The sequence below is a fragment of the Bombina bombina genome, chromosome 3 (genome assembly GCF_027579735.1).
Source record: "Bombina bombina isolate aBomBom1 chromosome 3, aBomBom1.pri, whole genome shotgun sequence".
Lineage (NCBI taxonomy): Eukaryota > Metazoa > Chordata > Amphibia > Anura > Bombinatoridae > Bombina > Bombina bombina.
In genome coordinates, this window is record NC_069501.1 from 747,861,292 (window position 1) to 747,889,007 (window position 27,716).

The 27,716-nt window shown below is 38.8% G+C and overlaps 1 protein-coding gene across 1 annotated transcript in view; it reads left to right on the forward strand.

The window, feature by feature from the left end:
- The window catches only part of CFAP47 (cilia and flagella associated protein 47), an 801,982-nt gene that overhangs the window by 575,832 nt on the left and 198,434 nt on the right, over positions 1 to 27,716 (forward strand). The window lies entirely within an intron of this gene.

Here is a 27,716-nt window from a genome sequence, read left to right on the forward strand (position 1 = left end):
ATGTTTCCAATAGATGCCACTACACGGGACTTATGGCAGACAGTCCCTAAGGTGGAGGGAGCAGTTTCTACTTTAGCAAAGCGTACCACTATCCCGGTTGAGGACAGTAGTGCTTTTTCAGATCCAATGGATAAAAAATTAAAGGGTTACCTTAAGAAAATGTTTATTCAACAAGGTTTTAATTTAAAGCCCCTTGCATGCATTACGCTTGTCACTGCTGCGGCGGCGTTCTGGTTTGAGGCCCTGGAAGAGGCCATCCATACAGCTCCATTGACTGAAATTATTGACAAGCTTAGAACTCTTAAGCTAGCTAACTCATTTGTTTCTGATGCCATCGTTCATTTGACTAAACTAATGGCTAAGAATTCCGGATTCGCCATCCAGGCACGTAGGGCGCTATGGCTCAAATCCTGGTCAGCTGATGTGACTTCAAAGTCTAAATTACTCAACATTCCTTTCAAGGGGCAGACCTTATTCAGGCCTGGTTTGAAAGAAATTATTGCTGACATTACTGGAGGTAAGGGTCATACCCTTCCTCAGGACAGGGCCAAATCAAGGGCCAAACAGTCTAATTTTCGTGCCTTTCGAAATTTCAAGGCAGATGCAGCATCAACTTCCTCTTCTTCAAAACAAGAGGGAACTTTTGCTCAATCCAAGCAGGCCTGGAAACCTAACCAGTCCTGGAACAAGGGCAAGCAGGCCAGAAAGCCTGCTGCTGCCTCTAAGACAGCATGAAGTAGCGGCCCCCTATCCGACAACAGATCTAGTAGGGGGCAGACTCTCTCTCTCTTCGCCCAGGCATGGGCAAGAGATGTTCAGGATCCCTGGGCGTTGGAGATCATATCTCAGGGATATTTTCTGGACTTCAAAGCTTCTCCTCCACAAGGGAGATTTCACCTTTCAAGATTATCTGCAAACCAGATAAATAAAGAGGCATTCCTAAGCTGTGTACCAGACCTCCTTGTAATGGGAGTGATCCATCCAGTTCCACGGACGGAACAAGGACAGGGGTTTTATTCAAATCTGTTTGTGGTTCCCAAAAAAGAGGGAACCTTCAGACCAATTTTTGATCTAAATATCCTAAACAAATTCCTCAGAGTTCCGTCATTCAAGATGGAAACTATTCCAACCATTTTACCCATGATCCAAGATGGTCAGTACATGACCACAGTGGACTTAAAGGATGCCTACCTTCACATTCCGATTCACAAGAATCATCATCGGTTCCTGAGGTTTGACTTTCTAAACAGGCATTACCAATTTGTAGCTCTTCCATTCGGGTTGGCTACAGCTCCAACAATTTTTACAAAGGTTCTGGGCTCACTCCTGGCGGTCCTAAGGCCGTGAAGCATAGCGGTGGCTCCTTACCTAGACGACATCCTGATACAGGCGTCAAGCTTTCAAATTGCCAAATCTCATACAGAGATAGTTCTGGCATTTCTGAGGTCGCATGGGTGGAAATTGAACGAAGAAAAGAGTTCTCTATCTTCTCTCACAAGGGTTTCCTTCCTAGGGACTCTAATAGATTCTATAGAAATGAAAATTTACCTGATGGAGTCCAGGTTATCAAAACTTCTAAATGCTTGCCGTGTTCTTCACTCCATTCCGAGCCCCACGGTGGCTCAGTGCATGGAAGTAATCGGCTTAATGGTAGCGGCGATGGACACAGTGCCATTTGCGCGCCTGCATCTCAGACCGCTGCAATTATGCATGCTCAGTCAGTGGAATGGGGATTACACAGATTTGTCCCCTCTACTAAATCTGGATCAGGAAACCAGAGATTCTCTTCTCTGATGGTTATCTCAGGTCCATCTGTCCAAGGGTATGACCTTTCGCAGACCAGATTGGACAATTGTAACAACAGATGCCAGCCTTCTAGGCTGGGGTGCAGTCTGGAACTCCCTGAAGGCTCAGGGTTCATGGACTCAGGAGGAGAAACTCCTCCCAATAAATATTCTGGAGTTAAGAGCAATATTCAATGCTCTTCTAGCTTGGCCTCAGTTAGCAACACTGCGGCTCATCAGATTTCAGTCGGACAACATTACGACTGTGGCTTACATCAACCATCAAGGGGGAACCAGGAGTTCCCTAGCGATGTCAGAAGTCTCCAAGATAATTCACTGGGCAGAGACTCACTCTTGCCACCTGTCAGCGATCCATATCCCAGGTGTAGAGAACTGGGAGGTGGATTTTCTAAGTCGTCAGACTTTTCATCCGGGGGAGTGGGAACTCCATCCAGAGGTGTTTTCTCAATTGTTTCTCCGTTGGGGCAAACCAGAATTGGATCTCATGGCATCTCGCCAGAACGCCAAGCTTCCTTGTTACGGATCCAGGTCCAGGAACCCAGAAGCAGCACTGATAGATGCTCTAGCAGTGCCTTGGTTCTTCAACCTGGCTTATGCGTTTCCACCGTTTCCTCTGCTCCCTCGTCTGATTGCCAAAATCAAACAGGAGAGAGCATCGGTGATATTGATAGCGCCTGCGTGGCCACGCAGGACCTGGTATGCAGATCTAGTGGACATGTCATCCTTTCCACCATGGACTCTGCCTCTGAGACAAGACCTTCTAATACAAGGTCCTTTCAATCATCCGAATCTACTTTCTCTGAGACTGACTGCATGGAGATTGAACGCTTGATCCTATCAAAGCGTGGGTTCTCCGAGTCAGTAATTGATACCTTAATACAGGCACGAAAGCCTGTCGCCAGGAAAATTTACCACAAGATATGGCGTAAATATCTTCATTGGTGTGAATCCAAGAATTACTCATGGAGTAGGGTTAGGATTCCTAGGATATTGTCCTTTCTCCAAGAGGGTTTGGACAAAGGATTATCAGCTAGTTCTTTAAAGGGACAGATTTCTGCTCTGTCTATTCTTTTACACAAACGTCTGGCAGAAGTTCCAGATGTTCAGGCATTTTGTCAGGCTTTAGTTAGAATTAAGCCTGTGTTTAAACCTGTTGCTCCTCCATGGAGCTTAAACTTGGTTCTTAAAGTTCTTCAAGGGGTTCCGTTTGAACCCCTTCATTCTATTGATATCAAACTTCTATCATGGAAAGTTCTTTTTCTGATGGCTATTTCCTTGGCTCGAAGAGTCTCGGAGTTATCTGCCTTACATTGTGATTCTCCTTATCTGATTTTTCATTCAGATAAAGTTGTTCTGCGTACAAAACCTGAGTTTTTACCTAAGGTGGTTTCTAACAAGAATATCAATCAAGAGATTGTTGTTCCATCATTATGTCCTAATCCTTCTTCAATGAAGGAACGTCTTTTGCATAATCTAGATGTAGTCCGTGCCTTGAAGTTTTACTTACAGGCTACTAAAGATTTTCGCCAAACATCTAACCTGTTTGTCGTTTATTCTGGACAGAGGAGAGGTCAAAAGGCCTCGGCAACCTCTCTTTCTTTTTGGCTTCGGAGTATAATAAGTTTAGCTTATGAGACTGCTGGACAGCAGCCTCCTGAAAGGATTACAGCTCATTCCACTAGAGTTGTGGCTTCCACCTGGGCCTTTAAAAATGAGGCCTCTGTTGAACAGATTTGCAAGGCTGTGACTTGGTCTTCGCTTCATACTTTTTCCAAATTTTACAAATTTGATATTTTTGCTTCTTCGGAGGCTGTTTTTGGGAGAAAGGTTCTACAGGCAGTGGTTCCTTCTGTTTAAGTTCCTGCCTTGTCCCTCCCATCATCCGTGTACTTTAGCTTTGGTATTGGTATCCCACAAGTAATGGATGATCCGTGGACTGGATACACTTAACAAGAGAAAACATAATTTATGCTTACCTGATAAATTTATTTCTCTTGTAGTGTATCCAGTCCACGGCCCGCCCTGTCCTTTTAAGGCAGGTCTAAATTTAATTAAACTTCAGTCACCACTGCACCCTATGGTTTCTCCTTTCTCGGCTTGTTTCGGTCGAATGACTGGATATGGCAGTGAGGGGAGGAGCTATATAGCAGCTCTGCTGTGGGTGATCCTCTTGCAACTTCCTGTTGGGAAGGAGAATATCCCACAAGTAATGGACGATCCGTGGACTGGATACACTACAAGAGAAATAAATTTATCAGGTAAGCATAAATTATGTTTTTTACCAACTTTATTTATGCATACTTTGGAAAGTTCTAGAGGCTTTCCTTTTTTAAGTTGCTTACTCATCAGGGGGCTTGATAGGTTAGATTATGGGGGGTAGTTATCAAGCTGTCAACCTCAAATACGCTGGAATTTCGCAGCGTATTTGTGGCGAGGCTGATTCGCCTTAGTTATCAAAGGCTAGAGACCGGCAAAAGTAGAATTTTGTGACGTAAACTTCGATCCGCCAGACTCATTCCGACACAGATCGATTCATACGTCACTACAGATGTTCCGCACACAAGTGCGGCACAATCTGACTACTTTTGCTAGTTATCAAAAAACTAGCAGGTACGCTCGGCACTTTTACGGCCCAGCGTACCTCGTTTTCAAACCGTCACCCTGGAGGCGGCGGATCCCATAGGAATCAATGGGAGTCTGACCATAGCGAAAGTACAAGTTCGCTGCTGCCAGACATCCCATTGATTCCTATGGGAGATGTCTGCACCTAACACCCTAACATGTACCCCGAGTCTAAACACCTCTAATCTGTCCCCCCCCTACACCGCCGCAACTAAATAAAATGATTAACCCCTAAACCGCCGCTCACGGAGCCCACCGCAAGCTACTCTATACATATTAACCCCTAAACCGCCGCTCCCAGAGCCCACCGCCACCTACATAATACCTAGTAACCCCTTATCCTGCCCCCCCTATAATAAAGTTATTAACCCCTATCCTGCCAATCCCGCACCTCGCCGCAAATAAATAGTTTAACCCCTAAACCGCCGCTCCCTGACCCTGCCGCAACCTATATTAAGTTTATTAACCCCTAATCTGCCCCCCCTACACCGTCGCCACATATAATACATTTATTAACCCCTATCCTGCCCCCCACTACACCGCCGCCACTGTAATAAATTTATTGACCCCTAAACCTAAGTCTAACACTAACCCTAACACCCCCCTAACTTAAATATTAATTAAATAAATCTAAATCATATTTCTATTATTAACTAAGTTAATCCTATTTAAAACTAAATACTTACCTATAAAATAAACCCTAATATAGCTACAATATAAATAATAATTATATTGTAGCTATCTTAGGATTTATTTTTATTTTACAGGTACCTTTCAATTTATTTTAACTAGGTACAATAGCTATTAAATAGTTATTAACTATTTAATAGCTTACCTAGCTAAAATAAAGAGAAATGTACCTGTAAACTAAAAACTAACCTAAGTTACAATTACACCTAACACTACACTATACTTTAATAAACTATTCCTATTTAAAACTAAATACTTACCTGTAAAATAAACCCTAAGATAGCTACAATATAATTAATAATTACATTATAGCTATTTTAGGATTTATATTTACAGGTAACTTTGTATTTATTTTAGCTAGTTAGAATAGTTATTAAATAGTTATTAACTATTTAATAACTACCTAGCTAAAAGAAATACAAAATTACCTGTAAAATAAATCCTAACCTAAGTTACAATTAAACCTAACACTACACTATCATTAAATTAATTAAATAAATTAACTATAAATAACTACAATTAAATACAATTACATAAACTAACTAAAGTACAAAAAATAAAAAAGCTAAGTTACAAAAAATAAAAAAAATAAGTTACAAACATTTAAAAAAATATTACAACAATTTTAAGCTACTTACACCTAATCTAAGCCCCCTAATAAAATAACAAACCCCCCAAAATAAAAAAATGCCCTACCCTATTCTACATTAAAAAAGTTCAAAGCTCTTTTACCTTACCAGCCCTTAAAAGGGCCTTTTGTGGGGGCATGCCCCAAAGAATTCAGCTCTTTTGCCTGTAAAAGAAAAATACAACCCCCCCAACATTAAAACCCACCACCCACATACCCCTAATCTAACCCAAACCCCCTTTAAAATAACCTAACACTAATCCCCTGAAGATCATCCTACCTTTAGTCGTCTTCACTCAGCCGAGCAACCGATGGAACTGAAGAGGACATCCGGACCGGCAGAAGTGATCATCCAAGGGGCGCTGAGGAAATCTTCCATCCGATGAAGTTATCCTCCAAGCGGCGCTGAAGAAATCTTCCATCCGGGCGAGGTCATCTTCCAAGAGGCGCTGAAGAAGTCTTCTATCCGGGCGAGGTCATCTTCGAAGCCGGGTCTTGAATCTTTATCCCGCCGACGCGGAACATCCTTCTTTACCGACGGACTACCGACGAATGAAGGCTCCTTTAAGGGACGTCATCCAAGATGGCGTCCCTTCAATTCCGATTGGCTGATAGGATTCTATCAGCCAATCGGAATTAAGGTAGGAAAAATCTGATTGGCTGATTGAATCAGCCAATCAGATTCAAGTTCAATCCGATTGGCTGATCCAGTCAGCCAATCAGATTGAGCTCGCATTCTATTGGCTGATCTGCTTCGAAGATGACCTCGCCCGGATAGAAGACTTCTTCAGCACCTCTTGGAAGATGACCTCGCCCGGATGGAAGATTTCTTCAGCGCCTCTTGGAGGATAACTTCATCGGATGGAAGATTTCTTCAGCGCCATTTGGATGATCACTTCTGCCGGTCCGGATGTCCTCTTCAGTTCCATCGGTGGCTCGGCTGAGTGAAGACGACTAAATTTAGGATGATCTTCAGGGGATTAGTGTTAGGTTATTTTAAGGGGGGTTTGGGTTAGATTAGGGGTATGTGGGTGGTGGGTTTTAATGTTGGGGGGGGTTGTATTTTTCTTTTACAGGCAAAAGAGCTGAATTCTTTGGGGCATGCCCCCACAAAAGGCCCTTTTCAGGGCTGGTAAGGTAAAAGAGCTTTGAACTTTTTTAATGTAGAATAGGGTAGGGCATTTTTTTATTTTGGGGGGGTTTGTTATTTTATTAGGGGGCTTAGATTAGGTGTAAGTAGCTTAAAATTGTAATATTTTTTTAAATGTTTGTAACTTATTTTTTTTTATTTTTTGTAACTTAGCTTTTTTTATTTTTTGTACTTTAGTTAGTTTATGTAATTGTATTTAATTGTAGTTATTTGTAGTTAATTTATTTAATTAATTTAATGATAGTGTAGTGTTAGGTTTAATTGTAACTTAGGTTAGGATTTATTTTACAGGTAATTTTGTATTTCTTTTAGCTAGGTAGTTATTAAATAGTTAATAACTATTTAATAACTATTCTAACTAGCTAAAATAAATACAAAGTTACCTGTAAATATAAATCCTAAGATAGCTATAATGTAATTATTAATTATATTGTAGCTATCTTAGGGTTTATTTTACAGGTAAGTATTTAGTTTTAAATAGGAATAGTTTATTAAAGTATAGTGTAGTGTTAGGTGTAATTGTAACTTAGGTTAGTTTTTAGTTTACAGGTACATTTCTCTTTATTTTAGCTAGGTAAGCTATTAAATAGTTAATAACTATTTAATAGCTATTTTACCTAGTTAAAATAAATTGAAAGGTACCTGTAAAATAAAAATAAATCCTAAGATAGCTACAATATAATTATTATTTATATTGTAGCTATATTAGGGTTTATTTTATAGGTAAGTATTTAGTTTTAAATAGGATTAACTTAGTTAATAATAGAAATATGATTTAGATTTATTTAATTAATATTTAAGTTAGGGGGGTGTTAGGGTTAGTGTTAGACTTAGGTTTAGTGGTTAATAATTTTATTACAGTGGCGGCGGTGTAGTGGGGGGCAAGATAGGGGTTAATAAATTTATTATAGGTGGCAACGGTGTAGGGGGGGCAGGATTGGGGTTAATAAATTTAATATAGGTTGCGGCGGGTTCAGGGAGCGGCGGTTTAGGGGTTAAACTATTTATTTATTTGCGGCGAGGTGCGGGATCAGCAGGATAGGGGTTAATAACTTTATTATAGAGGGCGACGGTATAGGGGGGGCAGGATAGGGGTTACTAGGTATAATGTAGGTGGCAGCGGTGTCCGGGAGTGGCGGTTTAGGGGTTAATACATTTATAAGACTTGCGGCGGGGTCTAGGAGCAGCGGTTTAGGGGTTAGTAACTTTATTTAGTTGCGGGGGGCTCCGGGGGCGCCGGTATAGGGGATAGAACAGTGTAGTTTAGTGTGAGTGCTTAGTGACAGGCTAGCAAGAAAGCTGTCAAACAGCCAAAGAGCAGCGAGATCGGATGTGTGATAACGCTCACAGTCCGCTGCTCATCGCCCCGCGGCTTTTTGACAGCTTTACTTGATAACTTAGGCGATTTTTTTCAGGTCCGCGGCGGCGATGTGAGGCGAGCTTAGGCGGGCGTATTGGGCCGGCGAAGGCAGGAAAGTTGACACGTTGATAACTACCCCCCATTGTGTTTTCCTTTACCAACTTTATTTATACCCTGTCACTAAACGCTGCCACTATACTAAAATGTTTAACCCCTATCCAGCCACTCCCCGACCTCGCCGCAACTTAAATAAACTTATTAACCCCTATCCCGCCACTCCCCGACCCCGCCGCAAGATAAATAAACTTATTAACCCCTATCCTGCCACTCCCCGACCCCGCCGCAAGATACATAAACTTATTAACCCCTATCCTGCCACTCCCCGACCCTGCCACAACATAAATAATCATATTAACCACTATCCTGACGCTCTACGACAACGCCGCCATTAAATAATTGTATTAACCCCTAAACCTCTGGCCTCCTACATCACCACCACTAACTATACCTATTAACCCCTAAACCGTGAGTCCCCCACATCACCATAAACTAAATTAAGCTATTAACCCCTAAACCTAACAACCCGCTAACTTTAAATTAAAATAACAACATCCCTATCTTCCAATAAATTTAAACTTACCTGTAGAATTAAAAGAAACTATTTTACAATATTAACTAATCTACCCTAACTATTATACTACAATTCAATTAAACTTCCAAATAAATTAACTAAATTACATATTAAAAAACCCTAACCCTACTCAAATTATTGAAATATACTAATAAACCTTATTAAAAGTACTACATTACCCAAAAAAACAAAGTTACAAAAAAAACAAACACTAAATTACGAAAAATAAAAAAACACTATCAAAAATAAAAAAGAATTACACCTAATCTAATAGCCCTATCAAAATAAAAAGCAACCCAAAATAAAAAAAAAACCTAGCCTACAATAAGCTACCAATGACCCTTAAAATGGCCTTTTGTGGGGCATTGCCTCAAAGACATCAGCTCTTTTACCTTTAAAAAAAAAATACAAACACCCCCCCAACAGTTAAACCCACCACCCACCCAACCAACCCCCCCAAATAAAAAACCTATCTAAAATAACCTAAGCTCCCCATTAACCTGAAAAGGGCATTTGTATGGGCATTGTCCTTAAAAGGTTATTTAGCTCTTTTACATGCCCAGACCCTAATCTAAAAATAAAACCCACTCAAAAAACCCTTAAAATAACTTAACACTTACCACCGACAATCCACTTATAGTTTTTGAAGTCCCGCTTGAAGGATCCATCCAGCTAGAGAAGTCCTCATCCAGGTAGCAAGAAGTCTTCATCCAGACGACATCTTCTATCTTCATATATTCGGCGCGGAGCGGATCCATCCTGAAGACATCCACGCAGAAAATCCTCATCATACGGTTGCCACCGTAAACTGGAACTTCAATGCAAGTGACGTCATCCAAGATGGCGTCCCTTGCAGTCCTATTGGCTGAAAGATTTCAATAGTCAATAGGATTAGAGCTGCTAAAATCCTATTGACTGCTCCCTCCCTGATCCCTCTCAAACAGCTCTCTTCCCTAACCCCTCCACTGGTCACCCCATCTGAAGTACTGGCAGACAGTCTGCCAGTATGCAGTTTTAGAGTTTTTTATTTTATTTTTTATAAATATTTTCTTCAGTGTAGGATTACCGACTTACCTTCCCACCTCCTGATCCTTCCCAAAAAGCTCTCTAACCCTCCCCCCTCTAACTAGATCCGCCATCTTAGGTACTGGCAGTAGTCTGCCAGTACCCAGTTATCTAGCCATTTTTGTATTTTTTTATTTAATAATAATAAAAAATATTTTTCTGAAGAGTAGCTGCCCCCCCTCATTACCCTCCCCCTCCCAGATCATTTTCCCACCCTCTAATCCCCCCTCAAATATAGAACCCACTCTCCCTCCTCCCCCTCAGATTGCGGCAGAGAGAAGTCCAGGACAGAAGCATCATACAGGGTACAGTGCTGTAATGATGCAGCTGGTCTTACAGCTATCACTCAACTGCAGAAGGATTTCTCAGGTAAAGGATCACACAGAGAGCAGTGTGACTCCCTCAACATAACAGCCCCCATGCTTCCCAACTGTAACAATGTTTGTGGGCGTGATCGTGAGGTCAACACAACATCACGTGACCACGCCCCTTCAGTAAAATACTCCCTGTCAGTCTGCATATTCAATAAGGGAGATGTATATGCACACACCTCCTGTCAGCTGTCAGTCATTATCATCCCCCTATAAAGCACTGCCTTACACACTACTCAGTACTCAGTTATTGAGTGAGTTTCCTTTTGAACAGTACCCTGCTTTTGGTTGCTCTGTATCCTGATTTTGACCCTTTGCCTGATTAACCACTTGTGAACCTTTGCTGCCTGCCTCGACCCTTTGCCTTATTAACCAATTGTGAACCTTTGCTGCTTGCCCTGACCTTTTGCCTGTTTAACCGATTAAGAACCTTGCTGCCTGCCTGCACCGAACTTAGCTTGTATACTGGACTCTGAATTTGGATTACCCCTATTCTGCTGTGAATTGTGTATGCCTATCCTGTTACAGAATCAAGCTCACTTATCACTAATATTGTGTGAACTATTATCATTGCTGAAGCTGGGCTTACCGTTACTACACTTATCCTGTAACTAGAGGCAAGTACTTTCTTCGTTATTTTTGTAATACTTATACCACTTCCTATTGCTATTGGGGTCCTATCTGATGTCTGATCCTGACCAGGCTCTGGTTGTTAAGGGGTTAATATACTTTTTACCTCTGAGATTACCTTGTATCTAAACTTGTCAAGGTATACAAAAAGAGTAATCCAGTGAATAATAAAACATAGCATTTATTCGATTCACATAAAATCTCGGTCAAGTAACTATACAATTGAGATGCATGAACACCTCGGGGCTGACAGGCTTACGCGTTTCGGCATTACGTGGCTATGATTATGGCGTAATGCTGAAACGTGTAAGCCTGCCAGTAAATGCTATGTTTTATTATTCACTGGATTACTCTTTTTGCATAACTTGGCAAGTTTTACTGTGGCCTGCTAGAGTATTCAGTTCCTGCCTGAACGTTACTTCGCACATCTTTGACATATGGAATACACACTGAACAGGTATCGAGTGGCCAAAGAACGCTTATGTGGATTGACACAGTGCGCACACTGTCTTCAGCTTCCACCACAGGAGGGTACTGATTGACGCTTTCCCCGATACGACACAGTCGTCAGCTTGTGCTTGATACGCTCTACCTGCTGATGGATTGAATCCCAGAGTGAGGCGGGGTTTCTAGAGTGGCACGCAGCTGTGAGAAGGGACGCCGAGGAGGAGAAACACAGAGAGACACCTGTGGGGATTATACAAGTTAGCGGCTCAGACTGTAAGTTATAAGGACACTGTTTTTGGTGGTGAGACACCCATGTTACATTTACTTTTGGACGGATTCTTACAGCAATTGCCTATCCAGCATTTAAGTTTTGATGTTTGGATATTTCCACTTACATGTGATTGCCACTAACTTCTGACATTATGTGTGTGGAAGCGCTCTTTTTGGTCATTCTGCTTGTGGAGCTAAAAGCCTCCTATGTGCTTTTTGAAGAATTCTAAGAGACATATATATATTCACATATATTTGGTTTATATATATTTGTTCAGTTATAGATTAATTTCTCCCACTTTTCTCTTTGCTGGTTCTTTACCTTGTATCTAAGCCTCTGCAGACTGACCCCTTTTTAGTTTATGGAAGATCCATAATTAACCAGTCATTACAACTGGCTGGTTATTGCTACCGCTAGCTCACGGTAGTAAATTGGCACTCCGAAAATTAACCAGAGTAGCATTTTATTTTTTAAAATGATAACTGCACAAATCAGTTTTTGGGGCTTAAAGTGAGGGGATGTGGGGTATTAGAAAAAAACCCCAGCACTGAATGTAATAATAGTAGCTCAAAGATTCTAATAAATAATATTTTTATTTTTACTTTTTTATTGAGATGATATAAACAAAGATACAATATGCAACAGTTCTCAGACATATCATACATTGAAGTGTACAGATGTCATGAAATACCACAAAAGTAACAAATTTGGACCTCCTATAAGAGCTATCATAAAATAATGTAATGTAGTATAGAATAGGAATGTCTCAAAATATACTGAATGATAAGAAAGATAGCGCATCATCTCATTTTTAAAGCTTCAACTTGTATATATGGCCATATATCCCCTTATGCTATGGTTGATCCACTTAAAAGGTCTAACCTCCTAATAGTGCGCAAGGGTCTCATGTGGACCCCTAAAACATTGATTGTAACTAAGGGGCAGGATAAGGGGGATAGAAATAAAAATAAAGTAGAATTTTCGAGGGATGTATTTTCCAGTGCTTATCCAGTAAGCAATGTGTAGGGGGGGGGGGGATTGTGTTTAGTAATGACAGGTTATCAAAGCTAACAGAGCTATATATAGTTAAGACTGAGGGATACTGTACCTAGTAGAGGCATGTGTAATTTGAGGGTGCAAAACATAATGTGTTAAAACAGAAGAAATCGTTCAAATATACACTATCTAGTGTTCGTGTAGCTATTATCATCTCTATAGTGTCCAACTTCAGGTTAACAATACGGGAACCTAAGGCGGAAGGAGTAGTTAGGTAGGTATGTTTTTTGTAGGCTTAGAATAGTTAAACCATAACTAGTGATATTTTAACAAGTTAATGCGGAAGTCCTAGGTATTCTTGGGATGTAAGCTGACAGTTCCCTATAAAAGTAATAATAAGGCTATCTGAGTAGTCAGGTTTAGGGGCAACATAAGACTGTACATATTCCCACAAGGTTATAGAGTATGGTCTAGGCCACGCTATCTCGGTCGCTGACAGTGCAACCAGCCTGTAAAACTCTCACTACCCCCTAGGGCAATGATAGCCAGGAACTAGATGATTTATTTCAATTATGTCTAAGATGGATGCTAAGGTAAGCTAACTCATTAGCTAAACTGCCCACATGAATTACCATTGATTCACCCCTATTAACTCTATGACAAAACTGCTTGGTCACGTGAGTCCTGAGAATCCAGCGTACATATCATATATTTTACAATTCTGCTAGGCACATAATAGACATATTCAAGTAAAGAGATTTAGAGAATAACAAGCAGACACGTATGTCATATCAGATAGCACATGCAGATTAGAGCAGTCCAAATAATCTCCCTATGACATTAGAAACATTAGGGACACTGGCTGATAAAACTGTAAGATATACTCAAAAACTCCTAAATTATAGAAAAGAACATTTGAAATAACAGAGCCTATGACATAAAACCATAAACTAATAAACACGTCCAAATCTTGGTTTAGTCCCATTTTAAAACCAGTCCAAGGTGTAGTAATTTAATTTCCTGTTTTCTGAGAGTCTAATGTATATAGGTTGCAGCGGTCATAATTTTTGGAAGAGTTATCATAAGCTGATTATGATGACCGCCTGGATAGCCTCTTACCCAATACCGGCTTTCGCATTGCCATAGATACCCAGTCCTGGATTATGGCAGACCAGTCGCAGTGAGCATATTGTGAGAACCTCAGTTTGTTCCTCAGCTCGTCGCTGTTTGCCTATATTCCAGCTATTTGTACGCCGCTTCAGCACTCCAAACAGCATCGATGAATACTCATATCCGGCAATTGCTTCTCCGGCGAAGGACCGTGAGGCTTTGATGACTCCCTGTAAGCCATGTTCTGCGACGGTCACCTGTTCCATCACAGGAGTTTTAATTGACATCCGCCTGGGATATGAGCACAATTTATGTTGTTCGCCCATCTCATAGTCTTCAATATTGCATACAGGTTCCATCTCTGGACTCCACCGTGGCTCAGTAGTGGGATGTTGAGGGCAGGTATGGCTCATTATTATGTGAATAAGCTCTCTCCTTGCATCCTGTAGCGCTGCTGTAGCACTACAACCACTGTACTACATAGCCCCTCCATAGCGGTAAGTGTACAGGTCATGGGGTGCTTCATGGTGTTAGAGGGAGGAGTGGGAGACGTAGCCGTTCTTCTGAGGTGTCCCAAAAAGTCTTGGTATGCAGTATATGGAGGAGTTTTGAACTCTTAGGGCCAGACTATGCCACGTGGGCTAGAAGATGGCCGCTTCGTAATAGCCTCTGCACTAGATGGACTGTTAATGAAGTACCCAGCTTGGTTATCTCGTCGTCTTCTGGGCTCCAACTACCCAACCAGATAAGTTTAATCTCTCTGAACCTCAGTCTCACTTTTGGGCTGTGATTTGTTTAACCAAGTGGCCATTTAAGCTTATAAAGGAAGAATTTCTACATAGCAGTAGTAATGTGCGACCACTCGGTTACAGAGCTAGCTCTGCAGCTAGCTCCATCCCCCCTAATAAATAATATTTGTGCAGAGTGGCACAATTTTATTATATATAAGAATTATTTAAAATATTTGCATGGATCAATGTTAAACTAAACTGTTTTAATTGCAATTTCAATATAAGTTAGATTTAAAAATTTCAATCTAAATTCATGTAATTTTGAAATTTAATATTATTGCATTTAAAGAGACAGTCGATTAAAAAAAAAACCTTTCATGATTTAAATAGGGCATGTCATTTTAAACAACTTTCCAATTTACTTTTATCACCAATTTTACTTTGTTCTCTAAGGCCTAGATTTGGAGTTTGGCGGTAGCCGTGAAAACCAGCGTTAGAGGCTCCTAACGCTGGTTTTAGGCTACCTCCGGTATTTGGAGTCACTCAAAAAAGGGTCTAACGCTCACTTTTCAGCCGCGACTTTTCCATACCGCAGATCCCCTTACTTCATTTGCGTATCCTATCTTTTCAATGGGATCTTTCTAACTCCGGTATTTAGAGTCGTGTCTGAAGTGAGCGTTAGAAATCTAACGACAAAACTCCAGCCGCAGAAAAAAGTCAGTAGTTAAGAGCTTTCTGGGCTAACGCTGGTTCATAAAGCTCTTAACTACTGTACTCTAAAGTACACTAACACCCATAAACTACCTATGTACCCCTAAACCGAGCCCCCCCCCACATCGCCGCCACTCAATTTAATTTTTTTAACCCCTAATCTGCCGACCGCCACCTACGTTATCCTTATGTACCCCTAATCTGCTGCCCTAACATCGCCGACCCCTATATTATATTTATTAACCCTTAACCTGCCCCCCACAACGTCGCAGCCAGCTACCTACAATAATTAACCCCTAATCTGCCGACCGCAAAGAGCCGCAACCTACATTATAGCTATGTACCCCTAATCTGCTGGCCCTAACACCGCCGACCCCTATATTATATTTATTAACCCCTAATCTGCCCTCCTCAACGTCGCCTCCACCTGCCTACACTTATTAACCCCTAATCTGCCAAGCGGACCTGAGCGCTACTATAATAAAGTTATTAACCCCTAATCCGCCTCACTAACCCTATAATAAATAGTATTAACCCCTAATCTGCCCTCCCTAACATCGCCGACACCTAACTTCAATTATTAACCCCTAATCTGCCGACTGGAGCTCACCGCTATTCTAATAAATGTATTAACCCCTAAAGCTAAGTCTAACCCTAACACTAACACCCCCCTAAGTTAAATATAATTTTAATCTAACGAAATTAATTAACTCTTATTAAATAAATTGTTCCTATTTAAAGATAAATACTTACCTGTAAAATAAACCCTAATATAGCTACAATATAAATTATATTTATATTATAGCTATTTTAGGATTAATATTTATTTTACAGGTAACTTTGTAATTATTTTAACCAGGTACAATAGCTATTAAATAGTTAAGAACTATTTAATAGCTAAAATAGTTAAAATAATTAAAAATGTACCTGTAAAATAAATCCTAACCTAAGTTACAATTAAACCTAACACTACACTATCAATAAATTAATTAAATAAAATACCTATAATTATCTACAATTAAACCTAACACTACACTATCAATAAATAAATTAAATACAATTCCTACAAATAAATACAATGAATTAAACTAACTAAAGTACACAAAATAAAAAAGAACTAAGTTACAAAAAATAAAATAATATTTACAAACATTAGAAATATATTACAACAATTTTAAACTAATTACACCTACTCTAAGCCCCCTAATAAAATAACAAAGCCCCCCAAAATAAAAAAATGCCCTACCCTATTCTAAATTACTAAAGTTCAAAGCTCTTTTACCTTACCAGCCCTGTTTGCGGGGCATGCCCCAAGAAGTTCAGCTCTTTTGCCTGTAAAAAAAAACATACAATACCCAAGCCCCCCAACATTACAACCCACCACCCACATACCCCTAATCTAACCCAAACCCCCCTTACATAAACCTAACACTAAGCCCCTGAAGATCTCCCTAACTTGAGTCGTCTTCACCCAGCCGAGCCAAATTCTTCATCCAAGCGGAGCAAGAAGAGGTCCTCCATCCGGTAGAAGTCTTCATCCAAGCGGGGCAGAAGAGGTCTTCCATCCGATTGAAGTCTTCATCCAAGAGGCATCTTCTATCGTCATCCATCCGGAGCGGAGCGGCAGCATCCTGAAGACCTCCGACGCGGAACATCCATCCTGGCCGACGACTGAACGACGAATGACGGTTCCTTTAAATGACGTCATCCAAGATGGCGTCCCTCGAATTCCGATTGGCTGATAGGATTCTATCAGCCAATCGAAATTAAGGTAGGAATATTCTGATTGGCTGATGGAATCAGCCAATCAGAATCAAGTTCAATCCGATTGGCTGATCCAATCAGCCAATCAGATTGAGCTTGCATTCTATTGGCTGTTCCGATCAGCCAATAGAATGCGAGCTCAATCTGATTGGCTGATTCAATCAGCCAATCAGATTTTTCATACCTTAATTCCGATTGGCTGATAGAATCCTATCAGCCAATCGGAATTCGAGGGACGCCATCTTGGATGACGTCATTTAAAGGAACCGTCATTCGTCGTTCAGTCGTCGGCCAGGATGGATGTTCCGCGTCAGAAGTCTTCAGGATGCTGCCGCTCCGCTCCGGATGGATGACGATAGAAGATGCCTCTTGGATGAAGACTTCAATCGGATGGAAGACCTCTTTTGCCCCGCTTGGATGAAGACTTCTACCAGATGGAGGACCTCTTCTTGCTCCGCTTGGATGAAGAATTTGGCTTGGCTGGGTGAAGACGACTCAAGGTAGGGAGATCTTCAGGGGCTTAGTGTTAGGTTTATTTAAGGGGGGTTTGGGTTAGATTAAGGGTATGTGGGTGGTGGGTTGTAATGTTGGGGGGCTTGAGTATTGTATGTTTTTTTTTACAGGCAAAAGAGCTGAACTTCTTGGGGCATGCCCCGCAAAGGGCCCTGTTCAGGGCTGGTAAGGTAAAAGAGCTTTGAACTTTAGTAATTTAGAATAGGGTAGGGCATTTTTTTATTTTGGGGGGGCTTTGTTATTTTATTAGGGGGCTTAGAGTAGGTGTAATTAGTTTAAAATTGTTGTAATATATTTCTAATGTTTGTAAATATTTTTTTATTTTTTGTAACTTAGTTCTTTTTTATTTTTTGTACTTTAGTTAGTTTAATTCATTGTATTTATTGGTAGGAATTGTATTTAATTTATTTATTGATAGTGTAGTGTTAGGTTTAATGGTAGATAATTATAGGTATTTTATTTAATTAATTTATTGATAGTGTAGTGTTAGGTTTAATTGTAACTTAGGTTAGGATTTATTTTACAGGTAAATGTTTAATTATTTTAACTATTTTAGCTATTAAATAGTTCTTAACTATTTAATAGCTATTGTACCTGGTTAAAATAATTACAAAGTTACCTGTAAAATAAATATTAATCCTAAAATAGCTATAATATAAATATAATTTATATTGTAGCTATATTAGGGTTTATTTTACAGGTAAGTATTTATCTTTAAATAGGAATAATTTATTTAATAAGAGTTAATTAATTTGGTTAGATTAAAATTATATTTAACTTAGGGGGGTGTTAGTGTTAGGGTTAGACTTAGCTTTAGGGGTTAATACATTTATTAGAATAGCGGTGAGCTCCAGTCGGCAGATTAGGGGTTAATGTTTGAAGTTAGGTGTCGGCGATGTTAGGGAGGGCAGATTAGGGGTTAATACTATTTATTATAGGGTTAGTGAGGCGGATTAAGGGTTAATAACTTTATTATAGTAGCGCTCAGGTCCGCTCTGCAGATTAGGGGTTAATAAGTGTAGGCAGGTGGAGGCGATGTTGAGGGGGGCAGATTAGGGGTTAATAAATATAATATAGGGGTCGGCGGTGTTAGGGGCAGCAGATTAGGGGTACATAAGGATAATGTAAGTAGCGGCGGTTTACGGAGCGGCAGATTAGGGGTTAATAATAATATGCAGGGGTCAGCGATAGCGGGGGTGGCAGATTAGGGGTTAATAAGTGTAAGGCTAGGGGTGTTTAGACTCGGGGTACATGTTAGAGTGTTAGGTGCAGACGTAGGAAGTGTTTCCCCATATCAAACAATGGGGCTGCGTTAGGAGCTGAACGCGGCTTTTTTGCAGGTGTTAGGTTTTTTTTCAGCTCAAACAGCCCCATTGTTTCCTATGGGGCAATCGTGCACGAGCACGTTTTTGAGGCTGGCCGCGTCCGTAAGCAACTCTGGTATCGAGAGTTGCAGTTGCCTTAAATATGCTCTACGCTCCTTTTTTGGAGCCTAACGCTGACATTCTGTGGACTCTCAATACCAGAGTTATTTTAAAGGTGCGGCCAGAAAAAAGCCAGCGTTAGCTACGCGGGTCCTTACCGACAAAACTCTAAATCTAGCCGTAAGTATTTTTAGTTGAAAGCTAAACCTAGGAGGTTCATATGCTAATTTCTTAGACCTTGAAGGCCGCCTCTAATCTAAATGGATTTTGACAGTTTTTCACCACTAGAGGGCATTAGTTCATATGTTTCATATAGATAACATTGAGCTCATGCATGTGAAGTTACCTAGGAGTAAGCACTGATTGGCTAAAATGCAAGTCTGTCAAAAGAACTGAAATAAGGGTCGGTCTGCTGAGGCTTACATACAAGGTAAGTATAGAGATAAATGTGTATTATTAAAACTGTATTGGTTATGCAAAACTGGGGAATGGGCAATTAAGGGATTATCTATTTTTTAAAACAACGAAAATTCTGGTGTTGACTGTTCATTTCATATTATTTTGTTGGTATTGCACTTTTGTTGAATTTTTATTTGATACACATATTTTTCAGACTGTATATACAACAATTTATTTAATTAGCTCTCCCATTCCAACTTGCCTGAATAATAATGGGCACTTGTATTCGTTAAAGGGACACAAAACCCAAATTATTTCTTTCATTGTTCAGATATAGAATACAATTTTGAACAACTTTCCAATTTACTTCTATTGTTTAATTTGTTTTGTTCTCTTAGTATACTTTGTTTAAATGGATAGATAGATAGGATTAGTAGTTGCTGATTAGTGTGGTGGCTGCACATATATGCCTCATGTTATTGACTCACTCAGTGCATTCAGTTAGCTCCCAGTAGTGCATTACTGCCTCTTCAACAAAGCATACCAATAGAATTAAGCAAATTAGATAATAGAAGTTAATTGGAAAGTTTTTTAAAATTGTATTCTCTGTTTGGATCATGAAAGAAAAATTGTAGGTTCCATGTCCCTTTAAATATGTTTATACCTGAGGCTTGCTATAATTAAGATCATCATTACTAGCTACAGGAATTTGTTTGATAAAGATCACGTGACTTGAAATCCCCTGCTTTTGATACAAAGGGGCCTATCTATCAAACTCTGAATGGAGCTTGAGGCCCTGTGTTTCTGGCGAGCCTGCAGGCTCGCCAGAAACACCAGTTATGAAACAGTGGTCTAAAGACAGCTGCTTCATAACCCTGTCCGCCTGCTCTGATAAGGCGGACAGGAATCGCCAGAATTCAACCCGATCGAGTACGATCGGGTTGATTGACACCCCCTTGCTGGCAGCCGATTGGCTGCGAGTCTGCAGGGGGCGGCGTTGTTCTTGTGAGCTGCTGGTGCAATGGTGAATGTGGAGAGCGTATTCCTCTCCGCATTCAGCAATGTCTGTCGGACCTAATCCGCACTGTCGGATCAGGTCGGACAGACATATGATAAATAGGCCTCATAAGGTTTAAGGTATAGGTATTGGCTATACTTTGTGGATAGCTAATTTGTTATACTTCTGCTGGCTAGTTGGCTGTTTATTTTACAACCATTTTCAAACAGCTTGAGCTATGCAATGATGATTTTTTCAAAGGGCTTTTATTTTGAAAATATCTTACTTGGAAATTTTTCTCCAAAAAGGTATTTTAGCCATTTAGACCCTGTAGTCAAATAAGTAAAAAAATGCAACATTCTTGTGCTGCTTCACATATGGATACATTGGAGCATTCATACATGTTTATTGGCGCATAGGCACACGTGCTTATTGTCTCCCTGGCCATAGGAGCTTGCATGATTGTTTTTTTTGTGTGTTTGCAAACTAAAATGAAAGGATTTTGTTTAAAATAAATTATAATCTAATAAACTCTAAATGAAATAGAGTTTTTTTATCTTTCAACTGGAATGTCTGTTTTACGTGTCATATGAATTTAAAAAAATTAAATTTAGCATAAAATTACGTAGCCATTTTTAGCTAAGTTGTTGACATTTGATACATAGAGTGTCAATAAATAAGTTGCATTTATCTGTTATTCTGCTGACTTAAAAATACAGTTTATATATTTCCCTGACTTTGATTGGCTCTATTATTTGATATTGTAAACTGCAGAAGTGTTATTGTTTTCATAATGTGCCACCATTTTGTTACCTAGGTTTTACTGTAGGTATATGAAAGAGATTTGCTGTTAATAGGTCAGCACTGGAATGCAGTGAAAGCTAGATTTCAACATTGTGGCACCCATAGAAACATACTCATATTACGTTTGCAGCGTAGACTTACTTATTTTGTATGTATGTCTATGTTTATAAAAATGGATTTAGGGCCAGGTTACTAGTGAAGCAGTAATTTGCACTTACGTTCGAGCGTGAAAACGACTAGAAGTAATTTTTTGCACACAGAGATTTGCGCTTTTATTAAAAGTAGAAATTACAAAAGTTTGTGCTCTTGTATTCACAAAGTTGCGGTAACAAATTGACATTGAAAAGTCACAAAAGCAAAATTGCATTCCCCCGTAGACTTTAATAGAGCCTAAAATAAACTAACACCCACGAGTCGTGCAAACACGATAGTGGGTATTTAAAAGTGCAACATAAGAAGATAATCCTATATTATAAAAGGCCAAGTATGTTTGTCCAATGCAGTTATGTGCAGTAGAGACTTGGCCTTAACCCCTTAACGACCAGCACCATACGCAAGGACGACGCTGGTAATTAAGCCCTGGGCTTAAGTAAAAGTAGTGAGATTGCGCTAGTTCTGCATGCCCCACGAGTGGGACAGTGCAGAAATAATCTTTTAGAGCTACCAAAGCAGAGAGGGACAGGTTAGGAAGGAGTCGGGTGGGGCAGCCCAATGTTGGAGGGGGGCTGGAGGGGAGCGGGAGTGAGCAGGAGGGGGGCAGCAGTGGGTGGGACTGCTGCACTACAGAATTTTTTTTTGAGAGCAGCAGGGAAGGGAGAGAGAGGGGATCCAAGTGGATGGGGATTTTGACCCGTGTACACAGGCTTTAGGACTAGTATTGCACATTTCATAATCCAATGTACTGCACATAGCAGAATATTTTCTATTTATTCTGAAAGAGATTTTTAAATCAGCCTCACTAATTCACAACACAACAAAAATGGAACAGCAATATAAGTTTTCCAGCTGTGCTGAAATACCACTTCCATTAAGGGATGGAAGAACAGAAAGAGAAAAATATTGGTTTTGTTAATACATGTTTTATCTATTAAAAGATGGAAGACTTTGCAATATAATACAAAATAAATAAATATTATTTTAGGGGAAAAGCAAAAGACCTTTATATTTATTTTTTCATTTGTAAGGTGTTACATTGGGTGACAGAAGTTTGCATCCTATAACTTATGTTTATCATTTGCACAGCAGATGTTTCAAATATAGCTGCACGTTGTAGTTGTTTGCATTATGTATTTAGAACTGTTAATTTGTAGATTAAATTGCATGACCTAAGGCTCATATCTGTTATATCTCATAAATGGAGCATGTGTATAAAAAACTGCAGTAGATATTTCTTATGACAGCTCAATTTTTGCAACAGCATCACAATTAAATTGCTATTTAGTGACAGTTTGCAATTAACTCCCAGTGGGAACCCCACATCTCAATTAGCCCAAACTGGAAATCTCTTACCACAATAAACTCTCTTTGGGGCATCTGCATGTCATTAACTGTGGACATCCTGGAACTCTATTAACTCCAACGCATTGATCATATTACCCCTAACCATGTTCTTCCTGAAGAATTATTAGACCCAGTCCTATGAAATAACAACTTTCTCCTACACCAATAAAATCTACTTCTATGAGACCCCCTCTTAGAACTAAGTTCCTTCTTACAACTAAGTTGATTGTAATTACCCAATTACCCTTATTGCAGTTCTGTCATCATAAACTTCCCCAATCAGTGGTCTTTTTATTACAATGTTCCTAAAACTCTGTTATACTTTGGATAATAAGTGCCTCTTGTTTATATTTTGCATCATTCTCAGTGTGGCTATTTTTCTATGTCGAGCCTTCCAGGTAGTTATTTCTTATGAGTTTTCATGTTCTGTTATTTTCATGTCATTTTTGGCATGATTTTTGTTTCAAACCATGGTGTTTGTGTATGTGTCAGTTTTGTTTGTTTGGCAACCATTTGTTGGGATTGTTTATATTTGGGTGTAAACAATATCTTTGAATATCTGGTTCCTGACTTTATACCTTGTTTTCCAGAATACTTTTTCCCTAATAATTTTACTTCTTGGGTCTCTCCTAGTGTTTCACCTTTGGCAATTAACTTTGACCTTATTTTGGAATGTGGTTCTGCTCCTTTGTGTCTTCACTGTTGCTGACCCTGGTAGCCCACCTGCTACCAATTATAAAGGTTTTTTGTACTACTTGTTCTGTGGACTGTTACTAGGAGGTTATGTCCACTAATGTAGCCAAAGTGCTTGGATAACATTCAGAGTGATAAATACTCACCATTTGTGTCTTCCTCTTGGACTCACAAAGCTACTTGGCTTGAAACACCTAACACCTAAACCCCCCCCCAAAAAAAAAAAAATTTGCAACAGTGGAAAAGTTCTCCAGTTAACCCCTTCATTGTGTTAATGTTATTCTTTAGCTTTTTCTAGGTAGCAGCAGGTCCAGTGTATGCAATGTCTACGCTATTGTTTGTCCTACTTCCACAGTTCCTCCTTTTATAAAGAGTTTACCCAAATGTGACTAATTATGTTTTTGAATTATGGATAACCATGGATAGGCTAATATTCAAAATGAAAACCTGTTGCTGCTGACCAAAAAGGCAGGAGAGGTTGCTATGGGGGATTGCTTAGTGGTAGGGTTAACCCCTTAGGAGATTGTATTGCAGGGCCTACACTAAAGAAGTTTAAAGGGACAGTCTACAATATAATTTTTTATTGTTTTAAAAGATACATAATCCCTTTATTACCCATTCTCCAGTTTTGCATAACCAACACAATTATATTAATATACTTTTTACCGCTGTGATTACCTTGTATCTAAGCATCTTCTAACTGCCCCCTGATCACATGACTATAACTATTTATTACCTATTGACTTGCATTTAGTACTGTTTAATTTTTGTTGTTTAAAAAGATAGATAATCCCTTTATTACCGATTCCCCAGTTTTGCATAACCAATACACTGATATATTAATATACTTTTTACCTCTGTGATTATCTTGTATCTAAGCATCTTCTGAAAGTCCCCTGATCACATGACATTTTATTTATTATCTATTGACTTTTATTTTAGCCAATTAGTGCCGTGTCTGCCACAAGCCATGGGCGTGATCAGAATGTTATCTATGTGGCTGACATGAACTAGCTCTCCCCTGTTGTGAAAAGCAAATAAAAAAGCATTTGATAAGATGTGGCCTTCAAGGGCTTAGAAATTATCATATGAGACTTCCTAGGTTTAGCTTTCAACTAAGAATATCAAGAGAACAAAGCAAAATTTGTGATAACAGTAAATTTGAAAGTTGTTTAAAATTGCATGCCCTATTTGAAACAAAAGTTTTTTTGGGACTTGACTGTCCCTAACTACCCGGGCGTGGACACAGTGTTATCTATATGGCCCACATGAATTATCAGTTTCTTGTTGTGAAAAGCAATTAAAAAAGCATGTGACAAGAGGCGGCCTTCAAGGGCTTAGAAATTAGCATATGAGTCTACCTAGGGTTATTTTAAAATAAGAATACCAAGAGAACAAAGCAAATTTGATGATAAAAGTAAATTGGAAAGTTGATTAAAATTACAAGTCCTATCTGAATAATGAAAGTTTAATTTTGACTAGACTGTCCCTGGGGGAAAAGGATAAAATGTGGGCCCTGGTTTGTGTTTTTTTTTTCTGTTGTCATACATTCAGCCACTAGTCTTATATGTAAATTTCCCCTAAAATGAAGCTACTGATTAATAGTGCTCTCAATACTTATCTCTTTAGTATTAGTATTATATTGTATGTACCTAACACCTGTACACCAACTGTACTGACAGAGGGTGGTTTCTTTCTTTTTTTTGAGCTGATGATTTTTAGCTTTGTGTGTGTGTGCTACTAGAGGGTGGATAAAGGTTTCTGTGAGCTGATTATGTTTAGTATTGTGTATCTAGATAGACAGGCATACAGATAGATAGATAGATCGATAGATAGACAGACATACAGATAGATAGAGAGAGAGAGAGACTTTTTAAAATAAGATTTCTTTTTAAATAAACAAATTCTGACTTTGCTGTAATAAAATTCATTACAGCCTTGAGATCTCATTTACTACATTAATATATGAGGTTGTTAGCCTATGCTAGTTTCTCCCTCTGTGTTGTTCCTGTTTAGCAAATAACTATCACCACAACTTCATACTGTCAGATCTCTAGAAGTGGGAATAATTTAAATGGATGAAGCTCCTTTAGCATCCTGTCCCTTGGGCTTTAAAACTTGCTTTTGCAGTTGTGCAAGGTAATGGGACATAAAGTACAGTCACACCCATGAGGTATATGAAACGATAACTTATTAAACCACAGCAAACATCTATACATCATGTTTTGTTTCCAGAGGGAGATGTTGTAAAGTACAGATTTTTTTTAGACTATGGTTTTGGAACCTTAGATAGAAAACAGTATTTTTATTTCTGCTGCTTTGCCTGCTTTGTGCTGTGACTTTAGAGACATAGTTGTCTTCCCATGTATGTGTACATTGTTTAAATATATGTATCAAATATTTAAATATTTCATTTCTTGAAACAGGCAGCCAGTTTAATTGTAATCTGAATCTTCTTTGTAAACATTAATAAAATAAGTGATCCTTTTTAAAATCTGAAATTGGTAAATTATTTTAAGGAATATTTTGCCATTATTTGTCTCTACACCTGCTGTAAAACCCCCCCACAAAAAAACCCTTTAATTTTAGGCAGGTATCACACTAAGAAATACAATAATAATAATGTTAACCTTTAGATCTAAAGGAATAAAAGTGTTTTATTGCACTATTGCTTGCATATAATTAGTTGGGAGCAAGATGAACACATCTAATAAACCAATAAAAAGAGGCATATGTGTGTAGCCACTAACCACCTGCTAGCTTCCAGTGATACATTTATCCTTCTAAGCTGACCTAGTTATGCTTTTCAATGAAGGATACTAAGATAATTAAGTAAATTTAATAAAGAAGTACATTTTAAAAAGTATGTTAAAATTACCTACTCTACTTGAATCCTGACTATTTATTTTGACTTTCATGTCCCAGTCCCATCAACTTTAGTTCAGAGTCACTTTGGGAGGATGCTGGGAGACATCTATCTGGTGTGAAGATGCAATATTTGTAATATATTAGCAATGTAATATATTAATAGTGTGGATGTTTGTATGAAATCATGCTTAAAACGAATAAACAAATAATGTATATTACTATTGTTTATGTAAATTATCTTATTTATCTACTTTTTGTATATTATTTTAGTGCAAATCAATTTTTAATGTGCACTTCTTTGTACTACAGGGGGTTAACGTACAACATTTTGGTGAAAATCATTTCCTTTGCTTAACAATGTGAAATGTTCCAGTATCTTGTACCTGTATATTAAAATGCTGAAGTTTAAATCTTAAAAGTGTGCTCACCTTTTTCTAGTTGACATTTTCATGTTTTTATCGGATGCAATGAAAGCTTAGAGGGTCTTTTGTACGATAGGACTGTTATCTATTAATTAGGCTCCTTACCTTTTTTTTTTTAATCCCCATGTTTAATATGAAAGTATTGAACTATCTATGACATTTAAAAATGTTAAATCAGTCAAGAAAAAAAAAAACCCACCGACCTTTAAGACTTTACTGTGTTACTGGTCCTATTATCAAAGACACAGAAAAAAAACATGTCTACCAGCATGGTATAAAATCTACTTCTAGTCATCTCTTTTTAATGGGACTCCTGCTGGGAAGGAAATGTAGGACTTGTGATATACAGTAATATTTCTGACCTTGACATGTAGTTACTAGTATGGTTTAAAAGAATTGTATATGATTTGTGCTGTGTTCTATATTATTGTTAGCAGTTCTGTTTTATTAATACTGGTGTAATCTGAAAAAATAAAAATTTAATCTGTTGATGCAATATAAATTATAAGGCTTTGTACAACTATGAGATAATTTAAATCAATCAGTTAACACCAGAATTTTTGTTGTTTTAAAAGATAGATAATTCCTTAATTATTTTGCATAATCAACACAGTTATAATAATACACCATTTACCTCTGTAATTACCTTGTATCTTAGCCTCTGCAGACTGCCCCCTTATTTCAGTACTTTTGACAGACTTGCATTGTATCAGTGCTCACTCCTGGGTAAATTAACGTGTATGAGCTCAATGTTATTTATATGAAACACATGAACTAATGCTCTCTGGTGGTGAAAAACTGTTAAATGCAGAGGCGGCCTTCAAGGTCTAAGAAATTAGCAAGCTAAAAAGGGGATGATATACCTGTCCAGGGCAGATGGGAATACTGCACACCAAGACAACGATATATTCCCAAAACCGTTAGCTAAATAAAAATAAATAAATTAATGGCGCAAAAAAAGATGCTGTTTCCCACAGAATGGGGGAGGGGGTTATCTAGTAAAGGATATCAAACTCTAAAAATATAGCTGTTTCTAATCATAAATGTCTCACATGAGAATATAGCCAAATGGCTAGTAGCATCAGGATTAAGAAAAAGAGAGAGTAAAGTCTTA